This window comes from Prinia subflava, chromosome 10, assembly GCF_021018805.1.
Source record: "Prinia subflava isolate CZ2003 ecotype Zambia chromosome 10, Cam_Psub_1.2, whole genome shotgun sequence".
Taxonomy (NCBI): domain Eukaryota; kingdom Metazoa; phylum Chordata; class Aves; order Passeriformes; family Cisticolidae; genus Prinia; species Prinia subflava.
Window position 1 is genome coordinate 7,081,249 of NC_086256.1, and position 21,389 is coordinate 7,102,637.

The window sequence follows — 21,389 nt, forward strand, 5'->3', positions numbered from 1 at the left end:
ATTTTAAACAGAGTAACGTAACCAGTGCTCATGTTTGTTAGTGAAGCTTCACATGCTCTTTTACTTGCAAAGCTGGTGGAGAAATTACTTGGAATTCCAGTAATAATTGAGTCTTTTAATGCTCAGTGAATTGTTTCCCATATCACTGGGTATTAATCCACCCACTTGCCCACAATAATGTGAGATAACCAGGGGAGTCAGAATCTCACTGCTCAGCAAGGAAATAGATCCCCAATGGTTTGTCTGAACCCACAGTACAAGAATTTCCCTACCATAAAAATAAAATATAAATGCTGAAATCTCAGCTCAAAGTGAAATTTCCGTGTTGTCTGTCTTAGCTAAACCATAAAGCCACACGAAGAAGTTTGTTCCAGACTTGATGAAACTTAAGCAAGATGATTGTACTAACAGAGAGCAGAAGGAAGACGTGGACTCTTTTTCCCTTTTTTTGTGCCACTAGGTTGGCTTCAGCTGTCCTGAGGCTAATTAGGAAATTTTACTATATCCAATTTCTCATCTTTACAGTATCTGAAGAGCTGTAAGAATTTCCACTTGCTGTGATAAGGAGAAATAATATTGTTGCTTGTAATTACTCATTCATGCAGATCCGTACCTTCCTAATTCTCAGCTATATCTCTGCTTTTGCCAGGATAATAATTGCAGAGATGCCTCCTGCTCCAGTCTTTTCCCTTCCCTCACACCATGTCCCAAGAGAATAAGTCCTCCCTGATCCTTCTGCCTGTCCCCTGACCCACCTCCTCTTGTGTCCCCAGTCATCCACATCCATCTCAAATATGAGATTTTTGAGTTCTGCTGAAGTGATACTTTTTTGATTCAATAATGAAACCAGAACTTTATCCCCATTTGGCTGCAGAATGTTTACTTTCAGTAAGGCTGTTTCATCCCCACCTTTGCATTTAAAAAAGTGACCTTTTTTTGGATACATGTAGAAGAAGTGATATTTGCAAAGTCAAAATAAGACTGCAGAGAAGATATTCTAAAGGCTAATCCATTACTTTTGAAGAAAAATATCAAGCTTTGCCACAATCCCTTATTATTATTCTGGGTCACCATGGTGTTTCCATGCACCTTGGCATGTCCCTTTAATTGGATCCTTGCATGGCAAGGTCCGGCACAGTTGCATTGAAAGCTGACATTTCTAACTAACTGACCTTTTCAGGCCCAGTGACACTCCTATAATGATTATCCTCTAGCATTGTTTGGACACAATACCACATACTTCACAGCACATAAAGAATATGTTCTTTGAGAACTATTCAAAATGCCCAATCTCAAGTTAGCAAAATGAGAAAATTGGGTGCAAACATTCATCAGAGTGTTATTGTGCAGGTATCGATTTGAATGCCCTTTCATTTCTCTGGGAAAAAGTGTTGTATTATAGAGCTCTAAATTAACTTCTGTTCTGTTTTTTTCCCCCAGTAAGTATAAAAAGGTCAAATTCATTCATAAGGCTGAATAGATTTGCAGGATATAAGCAATAAGATAGCAATCAACCTTCAAATAACCTTTAAAGAGACAGTATCTTTTCCTATGAACAGTAATTGATCTGCTCATTAAGTCACTGGGTACTCTTTGGGGCTCACCTGGGCAGAAATGTGTAAGGCCTGTGACGAAAGGATGTCAGCTGCAGCAAAGCAGGAACAAATCCTCAGGTGGGAATCTAAATATTTTACAGGTTTTGAGGGATGTAAAGTTGATGAGAGGATTGATATCGCAACATGAATTCCTTGACTTTACTGTTAAAAGGGTGAGTGGAAAAGACTTGGAAAACACCTCAAAGAGTGAATTTGGTACTTGTGAGGATGACAATTGTAGCATGTTAATACTTGTCTGAAACCTGGATACATCTTTAACTTTCTTTTGGATTTAGTGGCTGACGTGGGAGGGTGACCACTCAGGCCATGTATAGCACATATAGGAGAACCTGTGCTACACATGGGATAGGGCCAGGCATTGCTCTTCTGTTAAATTCAGTCAGATTGTCAAATAATGGCTTTCTGTGCTCCATGAGGGCTTTGGGGACGTGTGTGGGGGTGAATCACCTCTGCCTGCACAGACAGGAAACCCGTGTCCAGCCTGTTGCAGCACAGACTCCCTGAGTGCTGCCTGAAGTCCTGGGCTGGGGCTCTGCCCTCCTCTCATGTACGCAGGAGCTGCTGAGGGACTGCTGGAAATTTCTTCAAGGGAACAGTCTCTAGCCAGAGACTGGCTCACAGTGCTGGGATTGCCAATTTAAGATAGCAATCAGAAGATTAGTGTTCTGACCATGTCCATATTTCATTTCTGCATGTAAATCCACGTTATGTTTTTAGTATTATTTTTATGAATTGCACACAGGCTGAGGACTATCTGTGCATAATTGATTACAGTAGAGTTGTCTTGGTTCTTATCTTTGATCAGAGTTTTCAGAAGCAGCAAGTATCCCAGGTGACGAGGCTTTTTATGCTGTAAATGTTTGCACACAATACTTTCTGTTTTACTTCACAACGTGCAGAATGAGCATCTCCCTCATTTATAGGAACTGAAAATGAGCAAGTCTGTGCACAGGTGTATTGTACTCCTCTTTTTGTGTAAGCTCAGGGAAAACTTAAAATAGAAACTTTTTTTCTCATAAATCCCTCATTTCTTCAGTATCAGATGTTTTGAGAAACGATAGAAAGCGTTCCACCTTTTTAATGAAATTTTAATTTTCAAGGTCACCTGTCACTCTTCACTTAGGCACATTTCTTCTTGCTGAATGACCTGAACAAGACTAAGTGGAAATCAGTGTAATAAATATCTAGAAGGCAGTAGAGGATTATATTGACACTACAAAACAGAACACAGTGCAGAAATGCATGAGCCAGCAGAGCCCTGAGCAGCAGAGCTGTGCTGCAGCCTCACCAGTGTGGGGACAAATGTCCCCAAGCCCTGTTACTTTGGGTGCTGTGCCAGAGACAGATAAACCCCAAGTCCTTTTTTCACTGGTTTGAGGGTGCTGTCATTCCAGTGCAGCTGAATTGCACGTGGGCACAAATCTCAGCTTGTTTCTTTTTTTTTAGCCTAGCCAGGCACATGCAGCAACTGTGCTTCATTTCCATTTTAGCAGCATCCATGTACCCCAGCCCACAGGGGTGTCATCCTGCTGGATGCAGTGACACCAAGCTGCTCCTGAACAGCTGGCAACTTAAGCAGACAAAGCTCAGGGCAGCGGATGGGAAACATGGAAAGAGAATGTCAAAAATAAAAGGTTATTTTCATAGAACTGTGTCTTTTTGCTCCCCCTTTCCTCCAATCTCTGATGTAACAGAAAATGGCAAAACCAGTGGTGATTATTCAGTAACACCGAGTGGGACTGAGGAAGAGGGGAGCTGGAACTGCACAAAGGGCTTTTCCTAGGCTCATTTGTTTCTAAGGATTGCCAGTGGGCTCATTTTTTTGTATGCAGAACATTTCTGTTAAAGCAGTCAGCCAAGGTCACGGGGAAACCTACAAGAAAGGATAACCCAGAGCCCTTATTATTATTTTGAGCTTGTAACAAAGGAATTTTTAGTAGAGATTTGAATGGGGAAGGTGTGCTGGTTCTGTGAATTCAGACTGTAAGTGCAGCATAAGCCATGGGGGAAAAGAGACTTGCTCCTCACAGAGCTCAGTGCAGCTTTGGAGGGAGTCATTTGAGCTGCTGCTAAATGAGATAACGTGAGGACTCTTAGGCAGCAGTAGCACTGCAGTGTCCTTAGGAAGTGGGTTAAAGGAAGGTGAAACACTGTTTTAACACCACAGGTCTGCTCCTGACGTGGCACAAGACCCTGCACTGGACTGCAAAGATGCTGCGAGTGCCAGGACAGAGAGTGCAGCCAGAGGAGCCAGGCAGAGGAGGGGAATGGGACAAGGCAGAGAGGATAAAGGGAGAGGCAACATAGCCACAGCTCTGGGCCACATGAATCAAAATGAAAATAACTGTTTTCAAAAGACCTAGGAGACAGCAGGAGATTGTGTTATTCTTGGTGCTTTATTATATTACCTGCCCTGTTGCACAGCTGCATCCCTTGTCCTTATCCTCTGGGGACTACTGGAAGGAAGGAAGGATTATCTGTAGAGACCCTGATTTTCCTGCCCATCCTCCAGGGAGCCTCCCAGTGCTGCAGAATTCTGCTGTGCTGCTGCCTATCCCCTGTGCTGAACCCACCTCCCTTCCTGTGAGGGTGTAGGGCCCGTGGCTGGAGGCTGAAGGAACCCTCACTTAGACCTGCTGCACGTTGGCTTTGGGATCTGATCCAGAGCACTTCAATTGCAGCTGACTTGGACCAAACCCTTAATTCTTGTCAAAGGTCAGACAAACCCAGCCACAAGAGCAGCTTCACGCTGATCCCAAACAGAACCCCCTCACTCCGGGAGATGGGCTCGGGTTTTGTTATCCAAGCACTCAAAGATCTGTGCTGGAATACTTTGCTGGAATACGCTGGAAAACTTTCCCAAATGGCCTCATTTGGGCTCTGGGCTGGATCAGGAGCAGCACAGCCAAGCAAGGCATTCCCACCTCCGGGGAACACCTCTGCCAGGGCGCCGCTCCTCACGCCGGCTGCGAGGCCACTTGTGGCATCCCAAAAAACTCTTCCTCTGGAATTGGGAGCCGCGGTGCTGGCACCCAGCATGAGCAGAGCTGCCAGGCAGCAGCACTGCTGCTCATAAACACAAACGGTGGAGAGGCCAGGCTGCCCTGGGAGCGAGCTCTCCCCCAGCCCGGGCGCTCAGGAATTAACCGCGGGGGCATCACTCTCTCAAGGCCTCGCGTTATAGCTCTGTTTTCTTCACCTCCAACCCCACAATGGATTACGGCCATGCTTTCTCTTATAACTAAATGCTCTTCTGTCCTTTGACAAAACAGATTTGTGTCTTTTCATAGCTTTCTGTAGAGGGCTAATAATACACGGGGAAGCTTTACTGCCCACAGGAGACTTTGCCTGGCCGTAATAATAAGAAATGCTGTTGAAAAGTCATGATCAATGTTAATTCAGTTATTTTTCATTTTCTCTTTTTTTATAATGAAATCTTCTACTTTATGCATTTTATCCAGTGCTACCCTATGAATTGCTTGTTGGAGAGAGGGGTCATTGGTTATAAAAATGAGTTCTTGCTGTTTGTCCTCATACGAAAATAACAGCAATATTTTCAAATGATGAATTTAAGGGAGGAAAAAAAAAAGGTGGAATCTTGGATGTACAAAAGATGTAAATATTGTTTTCCAGGTTTTATGGTTCCCAGATGCCTCCTCTAATTGCATAGCTAACCCTGAGTTTATTAAGTTATTTTCCAGAGTCAAACTCATTTGTAAACATGTCAGAATAAAAACTAAATTTAAAAAACAAAACCTTTGGATTAGAATTCTGGAGTGATAAACAAACTAATTTAGAATGTATTTGCATGTAATTTACATGTGCCAAAATAGGATTGCATGTGGTTTGTAAATACAGGTCTTGAATCTATTTAACATTACAGAATAGCACAGAAGAAATTAATTGTAGCTCAAAAAAAAAAAAGGTTAAAATAATAAAAAGATGGCTTAAAATGGCCCATGTTTGAGTGTGATTCAACGTGCAGAAACTGGTGAGGAGAGATAAGCACGCAGGGAAAACTGTAAATTCTAGCAGCAACATCTGTAGTAGTTAGAATGCCATGTTTTATAGCAACACCTTACCTCCCCCCACGGACATTACTGTGGCACACAGCATATTTATTATTCACTTCCTGCAAGAGATGTTTGCCTAGCACAGCCTTAAAAATAAAGTCTGGTTCCTTTCTTTTAACGTTCACTTACTCAAAGATGATCTGAGCTTCCACCTGAAGCGTCTCGGCCAGTTTGACCTGAAGGCTTTGGCTCAAGATAATAATTTGTAATTAGCTGGGTTGTTGCAGTGCTACCAAAGGGTCCATCAGCAGGTAAATCCTTTGTTGGGCACAGTCCCCATCTGGAAAAGACCTTCATGTTTTTTCCACCTGAAATACAAGAATCCTTCATGTTTTTTTCCACCTGAAATACAGTAGAATCATAGAATGGCTTGCACTGGAAGGGATGGTAGAAATCATCATGTTCCACCCCCTGGATCCCCTAGATCAGGTTCCTCAGGACCCCATTTATGTAAAAAATCAGGGTGGAGCCCATGGTACCACCCCATCCCTGCGTGCTGTTTTCAAAATAAGCAGGCTAGAGGGAAATATCACCTGTGGAGACTTGAGGCAGAGGGAGTGACAGCAGCCTTGGGACTTAGCAGGTCTTGCTTTGGCTCCTTGGCCTCTGCTCCTGCTGTCAGAGCTGAAATGTATTCGTGTTCTGAGCCTTGGGATTAAAGCAGCTGTGTTTGGAGGGAAGAGGAAATGGTCTCTGGATAGAAAGGGATTGAGTAAATGCAAATGTAAGCACTGAGTTTAATAGTACTGGATTACATTGCTGGAGTTATGGGGGAAAGAATGTTTTATTTACTATAAAAAATATGTAATGCATGTTTTCAGGCTTGTCTTCAAATGCCATGGAATATCCCTTCCCATACTCACAGCATAGCAGCCTGGAGCTTAAAAGTGGCAGCAAAGTGTTCCTGCAACCTTTGCTGTAAGAGGATCTGTAAAGCTGGCCAGTGGTCAGCCTCACTTTTTTCCAGACTTTGCTGTGAATAAGTAGAAATGTAAGGATTTCTCCTCTGAATCCTGCGATATTTTTCTTCATTGGATCAGCTTTGTATATTTTATTTAATTTTTAGACAAAGGGGAGGAAAATAAAGAGTAGGGAAAAGCAGATTTTATGGGATAGAAGGCAGAGCTTTGTGGTGTATTTGCTATTCATCATTCACCATGGAAGAATATTATCAAGAAGGACCAGATGTCAGGAACCTTTCCATACATTTTTCAGGTCATAATACTTCTATTTCAATGTGCAGATAAATGTTGCTAAATATTTTCTTCTACTTCTTATCATTTCATCTCTGGAAGAAATTAATTGTAGCTTGAAGAAAAGGGGTTTATCTGCCACTTGGCTGTGAGCCATTTTGTATATCTGCTTTAAATGTTAATTATTAATTAGGATATAATCTATTTAAATCTATTTAGCTGTCCATTTCTTCCAAAGAAGGCAGCTGGATGAAACAAGAAACATGCATCATTATAGAGATGATAAATTAGGCTCTTATCCCAGGAGAAGGCAGTTCCTCAACACCAAGGCTGAGACATAGCAGGGTCTGGAGGAGCCCCCCAGCCTTGTCCACTTGGTGCTGGATACAGAGAGTCAGGATACCAAGATGGATTTTATAAATAGATTATTGGTAGTAAGGGAACACCATTCCTGTAACTTTCATTCTAGCAGAGCTGTTGGTGCTGGGGAATGCCCTTAGTGGGAGATTGAGAGGTTTTAAGTTGTGCTGGAAAGTGAGGAGCTGGAAAAACAATAGAAGGTGGTAAAAGAAGAAAAAAAAGAAAATCCAACAAGTAATAAAACTCTTTTGTATCCCAAGTGAGGCAGATCCCTTCCATGAGCATCAGTGAAGCTGCAGCACTTGTATGTCTCACAAAATCTGAATGAATTTGCTATTTCGGGAGAATGAAGCTGGGATGTGGATCTTTACAGACATGAATGGCTTCTTGACAGAAAATGTCATGGCTACCTTGATCAGCTGAGTCCTGAAGACGAAATGTGAGGCTGGCAATTAGCACCAATGACCACCTGTGAGAACAGGAGTTTCTCTCATTTATTTTAGTTCTATTTTTGTTCAAATATTTACATATTTTATCTCCCATTTACTGCAAACTTTATATCAACAGCAAAGAGACATTGGATTAAATTTTGTATATGTGTGTATTCAGGTCTTTATTTGCCAAGTTAAATGCAAAGCAGAGCCTTGTTTATATGAACAGAGAATATATGGACTTACCTATAGGAACAGTTGAAAAGCTGGGCAGGAGATTGCACAGCTCATCAGTGTAGCTTCAAACCTTTCCCAGCAAACAGCTGAGGGACTTGGGAAATCTGCAACATCTTCCTGAAACTTTAAACAAAACCATTGTGTTACCTGAGGCAGCTCCGTGGGTCACAGATCAGTGGCTGGGAAAGCCAGAACATTTTCTCCAGTGTTTTATCTGTATCCATTGTTCATAGGTGATCAGTTCCAGAAAGAAACACCCTGTCCATGCTGGTATTACCTTCAAAAAGTTACCCCACTGGAGCACAGACACACAGCCCAGCTCAGTGCATATGCTGTGGAGTTACAAAAATATTTGTGGTTCTGACAATAATATGGCTTTTACAATATTTATTTTATTTTATTTTATTTTATTTTATTTTATTTTATTTTATTTTATTTTATTTTATTTTATTTTATTTTATTTTATTTTATTTTATTGTAACTGAAACTGTTGTGTGCTCGTGGGACACAGAGAAGACAGACACAACTGAACTTTTGTTCCATGCAGGACTTGGGCAGGCAGCTCAAGGCAGATGGTCCATTTCGGATCCAGAGCCGGAATACTGGCATATTCCTGATTTCCTTCAAATGTGGCTGGCAAGAGTGACATTCAGCTGTGATGGACTTACCTTGGACAATGAAATCCAGAGAGGCACTCCTTGCTCGTGGGATTGCAGTTCATGATATAGAAGCTGAAAGCTCCCGATGATAAAATGGATGCTGTGCCCCAGATTTCTGTGCAGTTTTCTTGACCTGAGGAGTTCTTACCCCTCAGGAGTGACATCCCAGAGCCTCTGCAAACATCTGCTCAGAGCACAAAAGCAGTCAAAAACGCAGAGTGTTTGATATCAGCAAGACTAAAGAATAAATTAGATGTAACAATGCACGGCTCACAAAATAGGTGGCAGAGCCAGCAGAGGTACTCTGAAAGACAATGGAGATGATCACTAAAATGACTTCATCTTGAAAGAAATCAAGCAGAACTGTGATTTTTTTCCTGTAGGATCTGCCACTATGGAACTGAGTTTCTGAAGGTTATGGTGGGGTTTTTTTGTCATATTTAAAGATGCTGCATCCACTGCTGCATAACTGTATTTTGAGCCACATGATGGTGGATAAATACAGCAATAAATACAAGTTACTACTGGCCCAAGGATCATAACAAGTTCATATTCATTAAGGCAGAATAGAGGGCTGTACTATGGTGTGTTTGAGAAAGACTAAATTCCCACAGCTTTAGGAATTTCTTAGCAAATATTTGAACAGAAAATACTTTTCTGTTCTTTTTCTGTGTGGTTTTTTTGGAGGTTTTTTTTTTTTTTTGGTAAGAAAATGTATTAATTGTGTATCTCCAAAGCCACATCCCTTGACATGAAAGAAAACAAATTTAGTGAAAAAATCCGTTATGGTTCAGTGATACAATGAGGAAAGCATTTAAAATTAATAGCAAATGTTTAGTCTTAATAGGAATAGGAGACATAAATAGCTTTCAAGTATAAATAGGAGAAGGGGAAGAAAAGAAGGGGGGAAAAAAGAAATTAAAGACATGAAGGAAAAATCCATGTGGGCAAAACTAAAAGTTGTAGTTAAGTATATTTTCTGGGATCTCTTTAATTCTAAATAAACTAAAACTCAGGTTTTAGTTCAAAATGATGATGTTCAAAAGGCCAATGTGCCTGGTAAGAGTTTATTTTAGTTTCTGTCACCTTGGGGTGAAATGCTTTCAAGTCCAGCAGTAGCAGAGAGTGATTTTGTTGGGGATAAACACTCTTAAATTGGGAGTGCAGAGTCCTAGAGGAGCTGGGGTCACCTCAGACCCAATGCTCTGCTACATGAGCGTGTCTTGGAAATGGGGGGTTGCCATTTCATTGTGCAAATACTCAGAAAGGCAGCCTGTGTGACTCAGGTTAGCACAGGCTGGTGTTTTCACAACAACCCCCAGGAAACTGGTTAAAAGGCTGAAGAAGGTTTAGTTAGCAAAAGTGAAATACTAATGAAAGGCAGTCAGTGTTTTGGGAGAAAAAGGATTTGTCAAACAATTCTTTTTGGCCTTTGAGTATGTCACATATATATGGTTGATGAAGCTGCATAAACTTTTTAAGGGATTCGATTTAGTGCCTTGAAACTTTTTAATAATATAGAATGCATTAAATGGGTTAAAGTTCAGTCAACTGCCACATCTCACACATCACTCATCGTGGGGGAGCCTCACTTGAATGGGGCTCTCTTTAATGGGTTCCTTTCACGGTAGTGGGCCCAATGTGACCTCTAATGATGATCTGTTGGTCATTAAAACATCACTGCTGAGGGGTAAAAGGTTTGTCCCACAGTGCAGCCTTGGGCTCTTGACTGCCTGGATCCTTCACACAACATGATGCATTTCAGCATAGGAAAAACCCCTAGGTTTCTGCTGCTTAAAGCCAGGAAAGCAGCCAAAGCCTGTTTGGTGGAGCACTATTGACTAAAAGAATTTGGGATTATGTTTGTCCAGTAATTAAATTGGATGAAGCCTGAAAAGATTTATATTAAAACCATTTTTTTTTAAACAGAATATACACAGGGACACAGAATGGATCAGGATGTCAAAACTGTATCTCAAAATATTTTATACCTCAGCACGTGGTATTCTGATTTCCACTTACAAAGAAAAGGCTCTGAAGTATCGCAATTTGAGAAACCAGTTTAAATTATACAACTTTAAACTCGGTTTAGGTCATCAAAAGTGAGACAGAGAGATGCTGTAATACACATTTGAAGGCAGGCTCTGAGTCTACTGATAGCATGTGTGTATTTGTTTTTTAAAAGAGACAATTTCCAAATCCCATACGTAATTTGTTTTTTGTAGTGCAGCCTTTTGTGCTTGTGCCTGTTTGTGCTACACAAATGGGAGAGCTACGATCCAAAGTTTGAGTGGGAATTATGTCCCTGGGCATACACAAAATCAGAGGTCAATTTACAACAATTACATATTTACAGCAAAGAACTGTCAAAAGGTATTCTGTCTATCTCTTACAATCAGGACCAGAATCCCATGGCAACAGGCAAAGGTCTTTTGTACGGCCTGGTATGAAATTTAATTAGGGTATTTACAGTAATATTAACTGCATGGGTGGGGCATGAGCTGGACTGTGTTCTCCAGGGCTGCCTGAAATTGTATGGACTCGTTGTGGAGGGATGAAACCATTGCTTGCCTGGGTTTAGAATCAAGCAGGTAAATAATTTACAGCTTTGTTTTGCTCAGAGTCTCTCTGTAGTGCTCAGACAGTGCCGAAATGGGCAGAGCACCAGAGATGGATTTCTGGGAAGATCTGCCCTTCGGTCAGAAGAGATAAACATATCCAAGTGCTTCCAGGGTGTGATCACAGCGAAGAGTTATGCCAGTGGAGAGCACTAGAGCTGGAAAAGCTACCAAGGAGAAGTGGTAACAGTCACAGTTTAATAGAATATGTCAAGTTTTAGAACAGAGTCTATGTAGTTCCAGCACAAGAGCAGAGCTCCCAAGTCAGCTGTCAAACACTCAGTGCATTTTCTCCTGACTTCAGGGTGACCAACTGCACCATGTAAACCAGTTAAGGTATTTCATGCTGTGCTAAGCAGGAGAGACAGAGACAAGAGAACAGGGGAGTAAAGCCCAAAAATTCATCTGCTGAAGTACTCTAAAGTTAATAGATCTACATGGACAAATGAGATGATGTCTAAAACCCCCCAAAATGGCTGGATCAGGCATAGCATTGAGTAGTCTACCAAAAATGACATTGCTGTTGTACTTCCCTCCTCTTCCACTTTGAGTGTCCAGTGTGATGAACTGCCCCTGGAAATCTTTGGGCTAATTTGCAATGTCCCAGAAAAGCAAAAGCTGTTGGAAGCATGGAGAATAAGGAATGATCAGAGCAGATCTGCTTCTGAAAAAATCCCCATATTACTCTTATTTCATACATGAAACTCTGACAGTCTCACAAAAGTTAAAGATCAAACTGGAAGTGGGAAGCTCACATTGCTAAAATAATAATGTGGAGGAAAATCACTTGCATGAGGCTGAACATTACTTTTCCACTTACCTTTCTATTTGCGTGGTTGGAAGTTTGTGTTTCCCCTTAACAAGGCAAAAGAATTTAATGGCTTTATATTGTTTGGAGTGGAGTGAGTGCCTGCAGGCTTGCTTGATGAGCAAAGTGACATCCTGAGGAAACGCACAGCAAATTGCAAACAAAATCCTTATTAGTAGTGGCAGTTACCTCCTGGAATAGGATTGATTTGAAATCCCTGTAAGGGTAGTGCTCTCCTCGCTCAGCCAACTTGACAAATAAGAGCATTTCTTAGGAGTTCATATTCAAGTTGTGGTGGAGGTAATAGAATTTAACTTTCAGATTCAAAACAATTAAAGCAATGTACTGAACATCACTGTGCCTGAGAGATTTATTTTAAAAGTTACACATACAACCCTTTTCTAGTCCAAATGCAATAAAAAAGCTGGGTTTTTTTCTGCACATCCTTAGAGTGGTTATGAAGAGCAACTGGAATTCAAAGGTTGGGGATGCTCCCAAAGAACAAGAGCGTTCATTGTGTGAATCCGTGTTTTTTTCTCAGCTCAGAAACCCAGAAAATCATTTTGATCCATACTCTGGAACATGACAGGAAGAATGTTGAGATAGTCTGGACTATTTGACAACAGCAACGTGAAGCAGCAGACATGTTATTTTGCTAAGTGTTTTTCAAAAAAAAAAAAGTCATATGTGAACAGTGTAATAACAGCCTTGACAGGAATCAAAACAATCTGCAGTTTTTGTTTTATTTCCCATCAGCCACTACTTATGTCACCTCAAGAAGAAGTGAAAAGTACCAAAATGTTCATTCCTCTTTGCCCCATGCAACTGAAATATCTGAAAACATTTACATTGAGCATGCAAAGAAACTGTGGAGTGGAGACAATTGAGATAAATACTCAGAGTTAATCCCAGCTCCTGTTGCTCAGGTCGTGCTTAGATTAGCAGACTGTATGGACTGACAGAATTGGATTTTCAGAGCAAAGCATTTGGCACTGAAGACATGACCACACCTACTCTGTGCATTCCTGAGGTTTTCCCATTGGATCAGCTCTAGCCTGCTGCCCTGGCTGGAATGCCCGTTGGTGATTGGAGCACATCTTCTAATTAAATTGCATCCAAAGGGAATCCATTTGGTGTGCTCCAGGATTGCTCTGTGATGTGAACCAAAGCATGAGATGCACAGATACTCATAAGACAGGCTTCAAAACTTAAAAATGCTTGGCATGTCATATGGAGGAAATAAATGTTTCATTAACTTACTAGTTGTCAAACATGTTTCTCCCAAATTATTTTTAACTCAGGGCACCACCAAAATGCATTCAAATTGAATTGGTTTGGGTATTGTTTAATTTAGTGAGAGAAAAATCACTGTTAACAAAGTAAAACAGCAGCTAGTAAATTGCAATAGTAAAATTGCAGTGCATCACATGGAAAGGCAAGGCAAGCATCTAAGTATTTGCTGGTTTATCTTTTGAACAATATTTAGTAGTTGTTATCTTTACTGCTGGAAGGTTGGGCTCCTGCATTTGATAAGCAAAGTGATGCTGCTGTTGAATATGAAACAATTCAGAAATGCTCATTAATACTTGTTGAAATATGTGCTCATGTCCTCAATTCTTTTACCTGGAAGTATATTTTACTATTTTACCATTTTAAAAAGGCCAATAGTAATCAGAGTGGATAAATGACATGAGAATAAAAGGCTCACTAGCCTTCTAAGAATTTACACGTTGCTACCTTGCAATCTGGCTGCAAGCCAAATTGAAAGTTGCATGCAATATTTAAGACTTCAGCCCGCTGTGAGATCTGTATGGTAAAAGCCTGTTCTGGGTGGATCTTTGACCATCCAGAAGCAATTCCTCTCTTAAAACTGGCAAAACAAGATTTTAAGTTGTTGGGGTTTTTTCAGTTTTGTGTTTTGAATTAATATCACACTTTTATATGCTGTATTTGCTATAGCCTAGTACGAAAACCTTGAAGAATTGTCACATTTCGTGCACCAAGGCTTGATACAGTGTCCCAGATACTACAATTCTCCACTGCCAAATGCATTTTTCCTCTTGGGAAAGGATTGCCATGGGTTGGTGCTGGAAAGGAGGCAGGAGGTGGAGTCTGTTCCCGAATGTTAATGCTTTGTTTTTGTGGAAGTCACAGTAATCAATTGATCTCACTTCAAGAACGATTTGATAAGTATCCTTGATGCTATCTTGGCTTCTTTGTGAATTACTTTTAGAGGTTTCCCTTTTAGGAAACACTTTAATCTCTTCTCCCCTAAAACTCGTAGGAATTCTTACTGAACAGTAGGAAGGTATTTTTTGTTTTGCCTGCAATGGGGGAAATGGTAAAAAATTTGACCAGGGAGTGGATTGCATACAATGAAAAGTGGGGGATTTTCGGCTGTGTTATTCATTCATCTGTTTAGTTTTAATTCCCTAAATGGTCTGTAAGGAGAGCATCTAGTTGGCAGAAGGCTGAAGTAAAGCCAAACAAGAGATTGATTTACCCCAGAAACACTGCTCTGTTTAGCAGATTTGTTTGTATGACTTTTCACTTGGTAGCAGTCTTTTGCTGGTTGGTATAAACAAGGTCCAGCTTCCAGGGTTACTCTGTGTTTGTATAAGGGCTCTAGACTTCTACACACTGGATATCAGCTTTTAGAGTGTGAAGACCTCATTCAATGACACACCAAAGTCACTATCTTCTGCAAAAGCTGGTACATTAAAAATCTCTGAGAACATTTCTTCAGTTTCATCACAGCATTGGTCTTTTCTTCTCAGTGGCAGACTTGAAAAATTTGACAGGGTAACCTAACACTTCCAGCATGGTGTTAGAAGAAAGATGCTCCTGTGCATAAGAAATAGAAATAACATTACATAAACCATATTTCTTATCCATAATTCTTCGTGGGGTCCGGGTTATTCTTTGAATTTTAATGGAGAGAATGCTGAATGCTGACAAACAATTAAATTATGGCTGCCTTCGTAATGTCTCTTCTAGGCTCTGTTTGTAAAATATGCCCTCTGGTTCTTCCCTCATTATTGGATGGATTTGCAGAAAGCCAGGCAGTCCAGAAATTTCCAGCAGCAGAGTTTGGTGTGTTCATGCCCAGAACAGACACTACGAGGCCCTGGCAGCCCAAGCATGTCCCAGTGTGGCTCCACTCCTCCCCTGAAGGAGACAAGCTGGAGGAGGAACAGGACAATCCAGCCTTTGTGCCCATTCAGCCCCTGGCCTTTTTCCCCCAAGGCTGTCAGCAAGGGTGTTAATTAGTGTCAATTGTGACAGCCAGGAACAGGACCTGTGCCACAAAAGCATTTGCTAAACTGCTCTGCCAGCAAACAGCCCACAGATGACTTTCATTCACCACCAGCCTGGGCTCTGAAGTCGTGGCAGACCTGAAAAAGTTGTCTAATTTGTTGTTATTCCCCACGGACTCTGCACTCCTTCTATATTCCTTTGTTTTAGAAGAAATACAGGAAGGCTGAAGTTCAAATGTTTCATTTCCCAGTCTCAGTCCTTTCCCTCCCTGTGGCAGACTGCTCTATGCTTCAGTATTGATGAGGATATTTTCTCAAAGGCGTCTGAGGCTTCTGTTTCTCAGGGATCAAAAGAAGGAATAATCTGGATTTTTGCAAATGGATACATGACCACATTGATGTCATTATCATCAGTGAATTGCAGAATGTGCTTCATCTGCTTCAGAGGCTATTCTAATACTAACGTGCTTTTGCACCTTAAAAAAGGCCATGGCCTAAATACAAATGGGACATACAGAATGATTTTGCTACTTTCTTGTTGAGAAATGCTAGGTTTTCTGGCCTACCCTGGATTTTCATGTCCTAGTTTAGCTTCACTTTTGTCCATTTTTTCCTCTTTACTGTTTTTTGCAATCTCTGGCACTATATTTCAATCCATTGATTCTTTGGGATCACCAGATACTGAGGTCTCATTTGTCCTCCTCTCCACCTGTTTGAATGGCAGTCAGAGACAGCAGCTGCCAAGCTCTGCAATATTCTGCTCAGCTGAGGATTGTGGTTGGCATCAATGCAGATTTCATTTAGTCGTGCTGGCAGCTTTCACACTACCACTGGGCTTGCTATAGGTGCAGACACAAGTGGTTTGGTCATTTATTCCTTTTACATAGTCTAAAAACATGTGAAAAACGTGCCCAGGCAAGTTGTTCGTCCATCCAAATTTCCTTTATTAAAAAGGCACACCATTTCAAGGTGGAGGCATGCAATCCTGCTCCTCACTTGGCATCAGGTCCCCGTGCTGGCGGAGATGTTTGTGCTGCCCTTGGCATTCCTCAGCTCTGTTTTTCTCTATCACTCTTGGGGTGGCTTTGGCAGCTGCACGGGCCAGATGCAAAGCTCTCGCCTCTTTTCCAGCAGAGGCATGTGAGGTCTGTGTAAAAAGATTTCTGGCAGAGGCTCTGCACTTTGCCTGGCTCTGCTTTGCCTCCCCAAGATCTGCTCCTCACCCTCTCTTCATGTACCATCTTCTGATCCACAAACAAGTGGGAGGAATTCGACTGCACGGGCTGGGGGTTTGGAGAGGAAGCAGCTCACCTAAGGCACACAGAGCGCCCTATTAGTGCCCGTGTCTGCTCCATTTCTGATGTATAAACAGTTCCTTTGACATTTAATGAATTTGTCATCTTATATCTTGGAAGCACAGCAGCACCATGCACTCTTTTGGAATAAGCAGTTCTCTTAGCAGAAAGATTAATAATGCCTGCTTGCAAGTACGGGTTTCCTGGTCTTTAATAAGTAGTGAGCTCATACTACAAATTTTCCCCTGATGAAGACACTTTAATAGTCTCTTTCTCCTTGAATGGTCTGCCTGTTTTCATTAAAAGTGAAGCAAGCTTTGATTTTGCAGGCTACTACCCTTTGTCTAAGAGCTTGAAATTGTTCAACATGTTCAAGAGTTACTGTAAGCATGCATACTTCAGGCAAAAAAAACCCAAAACAAAACAAAAAAAAAAAAAACAACCAAAAAATACCCCAAACTAATAAGAAATAGTTTTCTTTAATCTGTCAAAGTAGTCAGCAAAAATTCGGACAGAATTCGGAATGCAATTTCTGACCTCTGCCAAGCTGTCACTATCCTGGAGAATTTGTGCTGGCAAAGAGCAATACCCTTTGTGATTTCTCTCCAATGCTAGTTATGGCTAAATGTTCCTCTTGTTAACAAATAATAATGATCCACCTTCAGAAGATTTTGACAAAGTTAGTGAATTTGGCAGCCTGACACTTTATTTTAGGATATTTTACTTAAATAACCATGGAAAGTGCTGTCTTCACTTAGTGTACCTGTGAAACTTTATGCTCCCACTAGAACCCAGGACTTAATTTATAAAGCCATGCCACAGTGGCAAAGGAAACGTAGCTGGTCCCCTATCCTTGCATGGGGAGAGCATTTGGAAAAGTGGGGAATTTTCTGCAACCTGATGGTTGTTTCTCTTTTGAGCACAAGAAAGGACTTGATGGCTGTTCTCTTCTCTCTGTAAAATGACTTCTTGTTTTGACACTTGGGATTTGGGTTGTTGGAAATATTTTCATGTTTAAGTTGGTTATTCACAAACGCTAATGGTGGTAATATTAGCAGTATAGTTTGTAGATTGTCACTTCATGGTCTCAGTCTTTAGGTAAGAATTGGAGATTTTTCAACTCTTGTGATTAACTGGCAGAGATACACGACTCCCATGATGTCACTCAGTGTCACATTCAGGAACAGGCTGTGGGAGTCGTGGCCTCTGTCCCAGACCTCTGCCCAGCAAGCTGTGTCCCAGGAGTATGAATCTGCTCTTTCCACTTCCATTTTTGTAAAGATTTTTGCTCCACCTTACCTGCTGCATTTTTGTAGTTGTAGACATTTGTAAGCCCATCACAGAAACATCCAAGTGCCACAGCATTAAATGAAAGGCAAAACCTTAACTCTAAATAAATAGTGCATACTCATCACCATCTGCTTTACAGTTAGAATTGTTGCTCATGCTGAACTTTTGATGAAAAACTGTTTGATTTTTATCAAGAAGATGCCTGATGGGATCAGAAGTGCTGTCACAGAAAGGTCAGATCCAGGATGCCTCACCTAAGGATGCTGAGCAGGAAGATGATCTGGGCACCATTAGGTGGAGCAGAGCACCCAAAGCATCCAGAAACCTTCACCAGTTGCATCAGAAGGCTGCCACAGGGGATTCTGGGCAGTGGGATTGGATGGTGATCAGGAAACACTTCATTTGGGACAGCACTTTTACTGCACACAAAGATCACAGGGAAACCGAGCTGTTGTTTGACGTTCCGAGGTCGCTGAGCTGCTGCTTCACCAAGGACTTCACAGTTAATAACCAGCACTTCAGCTTGCACCTGGAATGGGGCTGGCAGCCAGCAGGAGCCCAAGAGCAGGTGCAATATGCTCTTGTCCATTTACTCATCCTCTGTGGCAGGCAGCCACCTCCTGCACCAGCTGAAGCTGCCAGATGTCCTTGGGGTCATCCCACATCACACGCATTGCAGCAGTTGAGAGTTTCACTTGCTGCCTGCTTTTGTTGACTGTTCCTGCCAGGGTCACTACCTGAGCCTGTCAGTAAAAACCTCCCAGTACAATTCTGTGTGCCTCCTAGGGAATGCCCTCACGATAAAGGGAACTTGTTTTGAGGTTGAAGTCTCCTATTGCATGTTAAATTTTTAGTTTACTCCATCTGACGAGATAGCACATTAGCTGTCATTGATGTCTTTTCAAATTATTATCTTCAGTGAATCATTTGCTCATCCTGCATTTTATCCATAGGAACAGCAAACTTCCCTTTATCAAGAAGGGAATTTCCCTTAAGTCTCCTCAAAATGATATATTACATTCTGTAATTATTAACTTCTTCTCTTTGTCTTAACCACCAAGCCCAGCAGTGCTCCCTTCCCAGCTGGATTGGCAGAACTCTCAGTGTGACACTGGATTACCATTCAGCTCAGGTGCTTTCCCCAGTGGCAGCAGTAAGCTCAGGTAGCATTCCAGCCCCAGCTGCCTGTACTCACAGGTTACAGTTTCCTGAGATGACCTCAGATCGTGGTGTTTGCCTGCTCCAGGAGACAGTGAAGAACATCCAACATGTCTTCATAAACACCATAAATGTTTATTTACAATTCTAAATGAGGTACAAGTTTAAATGTTTTGTGGGCAGGAAGTGGTATTGGTCACTGGTTGACATTTTTAAGAAAAATTATTATTGCAAGTTGAAATTGGCCACTCTCCTTACACCAAGCAAATTGGAATAATGTCTGTTTATAGGAAACAAAGGGAAGAATGGAGACTATTGAGTGACCAATTTTATGTTAATATTTTATGGTGTTTGCATTATTTTTTCACAGTAATCCTGCATATCCTGATTTCTAACAATTTTCCTCTTTTATTTTGACTCTTTTTCAAATTGTTGCTGAAAGAGTAGACTTAAGATTGCCTTATGTGCTGTGTAATTCTCTACTAGCTCCTAGCCCTAATTTGTGTTTTTCTGGCCTTTTAGTGCTTGATTTTGCAATGAAGTTTGGTTTTGTTTGGTTTTTGTTTGTTTCTTTTAATTGTTTGGAGTTTTTTTTTTTTTAAATAGCAAATTGTTGCAGGGTTTGTTTGCCCTCAAACTCTCAAACTCTATTTTTTTTTTTCCTCTGTGATAATATGAAGTGTTTTCTCTGATGGCAACAATGCCCCTTTTCGTGCAGTCTCAGGTTTAAAGTGTATCAGGCTCGAGTGTATTTGTTTGTACTTTAATAATATGCACACCCCCTCTGTGCCAGTGCTGCTGCTTCCCTGACAGGAACCAAGAGCGCCGTGAATCCTCATCCACCAATCCTTCTCTCCTCTTAAATGTCACAGCTGCCAGCAAAGGAGTGAGGTAAAAAATATTAGAACAGCATTTTCTAGATTCTTCTGTGATCTGCTGCTACTTTCTCTCACGCACCAAGTGATGGGAATCATTCAGCAGGGACAGCTTGGAAAATGATAGCAGCTGAGTAAATCTGACTCGTAGAACTAAATATCATGGATCAAATGGGCTTGTGCCAAACTTTCCCACTGGATTTACTGTAAGACTCTGACCCTTGTAGTATTACAAAAGTGGGTCAATTTTTCTGTGCTTGTACAGTAGGTCTTTTGACATTTTGCCAATGCCAGTATGCACTATCAAAGGTTTTATCATCAGTTGCCAAAGAGATAACTACAAGTTTTGAATTCCAATAAAGAGTATAATTGAATATCCTATGCCTCAAGAAAATAACAGGGGGAATGGACCATAGTGCATGTTACACCTCTGTGCTGCCATGAGGAAGTTTGGCACTGAGACTCGGCTGGAATCTGGATGGAAAAGGTGAAAACATCCAAGAGAAGAGAATTCTATCCCTGTGGATTAGGAGACCTTTCAGTGCCGTCTCAGACTTCTGTACCACTAGTCTGAGGCTGTGCTGTAGTGTCCAGGAGGTGCAGGTGGGCTGCCCTGGAAATATGGGATGTGGCTCAAAAGGGAGCTTTTCTTCTCTCTTTTCTCCCCTCAGGTTCTAGTAGCCTAGTCCTGGTCTTGGCCATCCACCTCTCACTCTTACTCCCCTCATTTTAATTACAGAGATTTTGTGATCCTCCTGCTTCTTTCCTTTTTGTTGGTTGGTTGCAGCCCCTAGCCCGGAAGATTCAACATCCATTTTTCTCAGAGTAGAAATGGTTCTCTTCTCCTCAGCCCCTCTAGTGAGGCACAGCTGATGAAACTTGCATTGCTGCAGTCTGGCTTTCCCCTATGAGCCTGCATCTTTCCATCTTTTCCATCTTGTCCACTCTGCTCTGTCTCAGAGGTTCCACAAGTCTGAGAACCTGGAGTTCTCAACACAGTCACTTGTCCCCCTTCCCACATTAGTGGCATGACAGCTTGTCATCAGAGAAGTATTTATAGCCTTGTGAACTGCTTCACAGCCCCAGGTAGGGGACAGGAAAACCGAGAGCTGAGGATGAACCAGTGCTGGGTGTCCATCATCCACTGCAGGCCTCAGCTCATCCAAGGCAATGGTCAGGCAATGCCAGAGCTACAGGGCAGCTTCACGGTGTGACAGCCAATGTTGCCATTGTAGAAGCTTGACTTTTTTCCAAAATGAAACAAAATCGAGTCCTCTGAACTGGCGATAATCCTCCTTATATTACCAGGGTGACACTGGAGGGATCATCTGTCTGTGGGTGTGCTGTGTAACCTCAGCCAGACCCAGCCTCCCTTCCAGCTCTTATAACTCTTAATTCTGGCAGCACAGAAGTTAATAGTTTAGGAAAATTTTGCTTTTTTAATAATTAAGTCTGTAGAAGGTAGAAATCAACAGTACAGTGCGTTTTCCCAGCAGAGACCGTAAATTAATTAGGAGCA

The 21,389-nt window shown here is 41.6% G+C and overlaps 1 protein-coding gene and 1 long non-coding RNA gene across 6 annotated transcripts in view; one reads left to right on the forward strand and one right to left on the reverse strand.

Moving 5' to 3' along the window:
• LOC134555497 (uncharacterized) overlaps window positions 1-8,377 on the reverse strand; it is a 30,294-nt gene extending 21,917 nt beyond the window's left edge. Inside the window, exons 1-2 of one of the 3 annotated variants that reach the window (XR_010081441.1) lie at window positions 7,920-8,377; window positions 5,819-5,997 (exon numbers count right to left, since the gene is read on the reverse strand). This is a non-coding gene — a long non-coding RNA (uncharacterized LOC134555497). The remainder of the gene's footprint in view (window positions 1-5,818; window positions 5,998-7,919) is intronic. The other 2 variants (XR_010081439.1, XR_010081440.1) reach the window with 2 other exon arrangements.
• The window catches only part of LOC134555496 (BEN domain-containing protein 5-like), an 898,337-nt gene that overhangs the window by 481,913 nt on the left and 395,035 nt on the right, over window positions 1-21,389 (forward strand). The gene's annotated exons all lie outside the window — the stretch shown is intronic.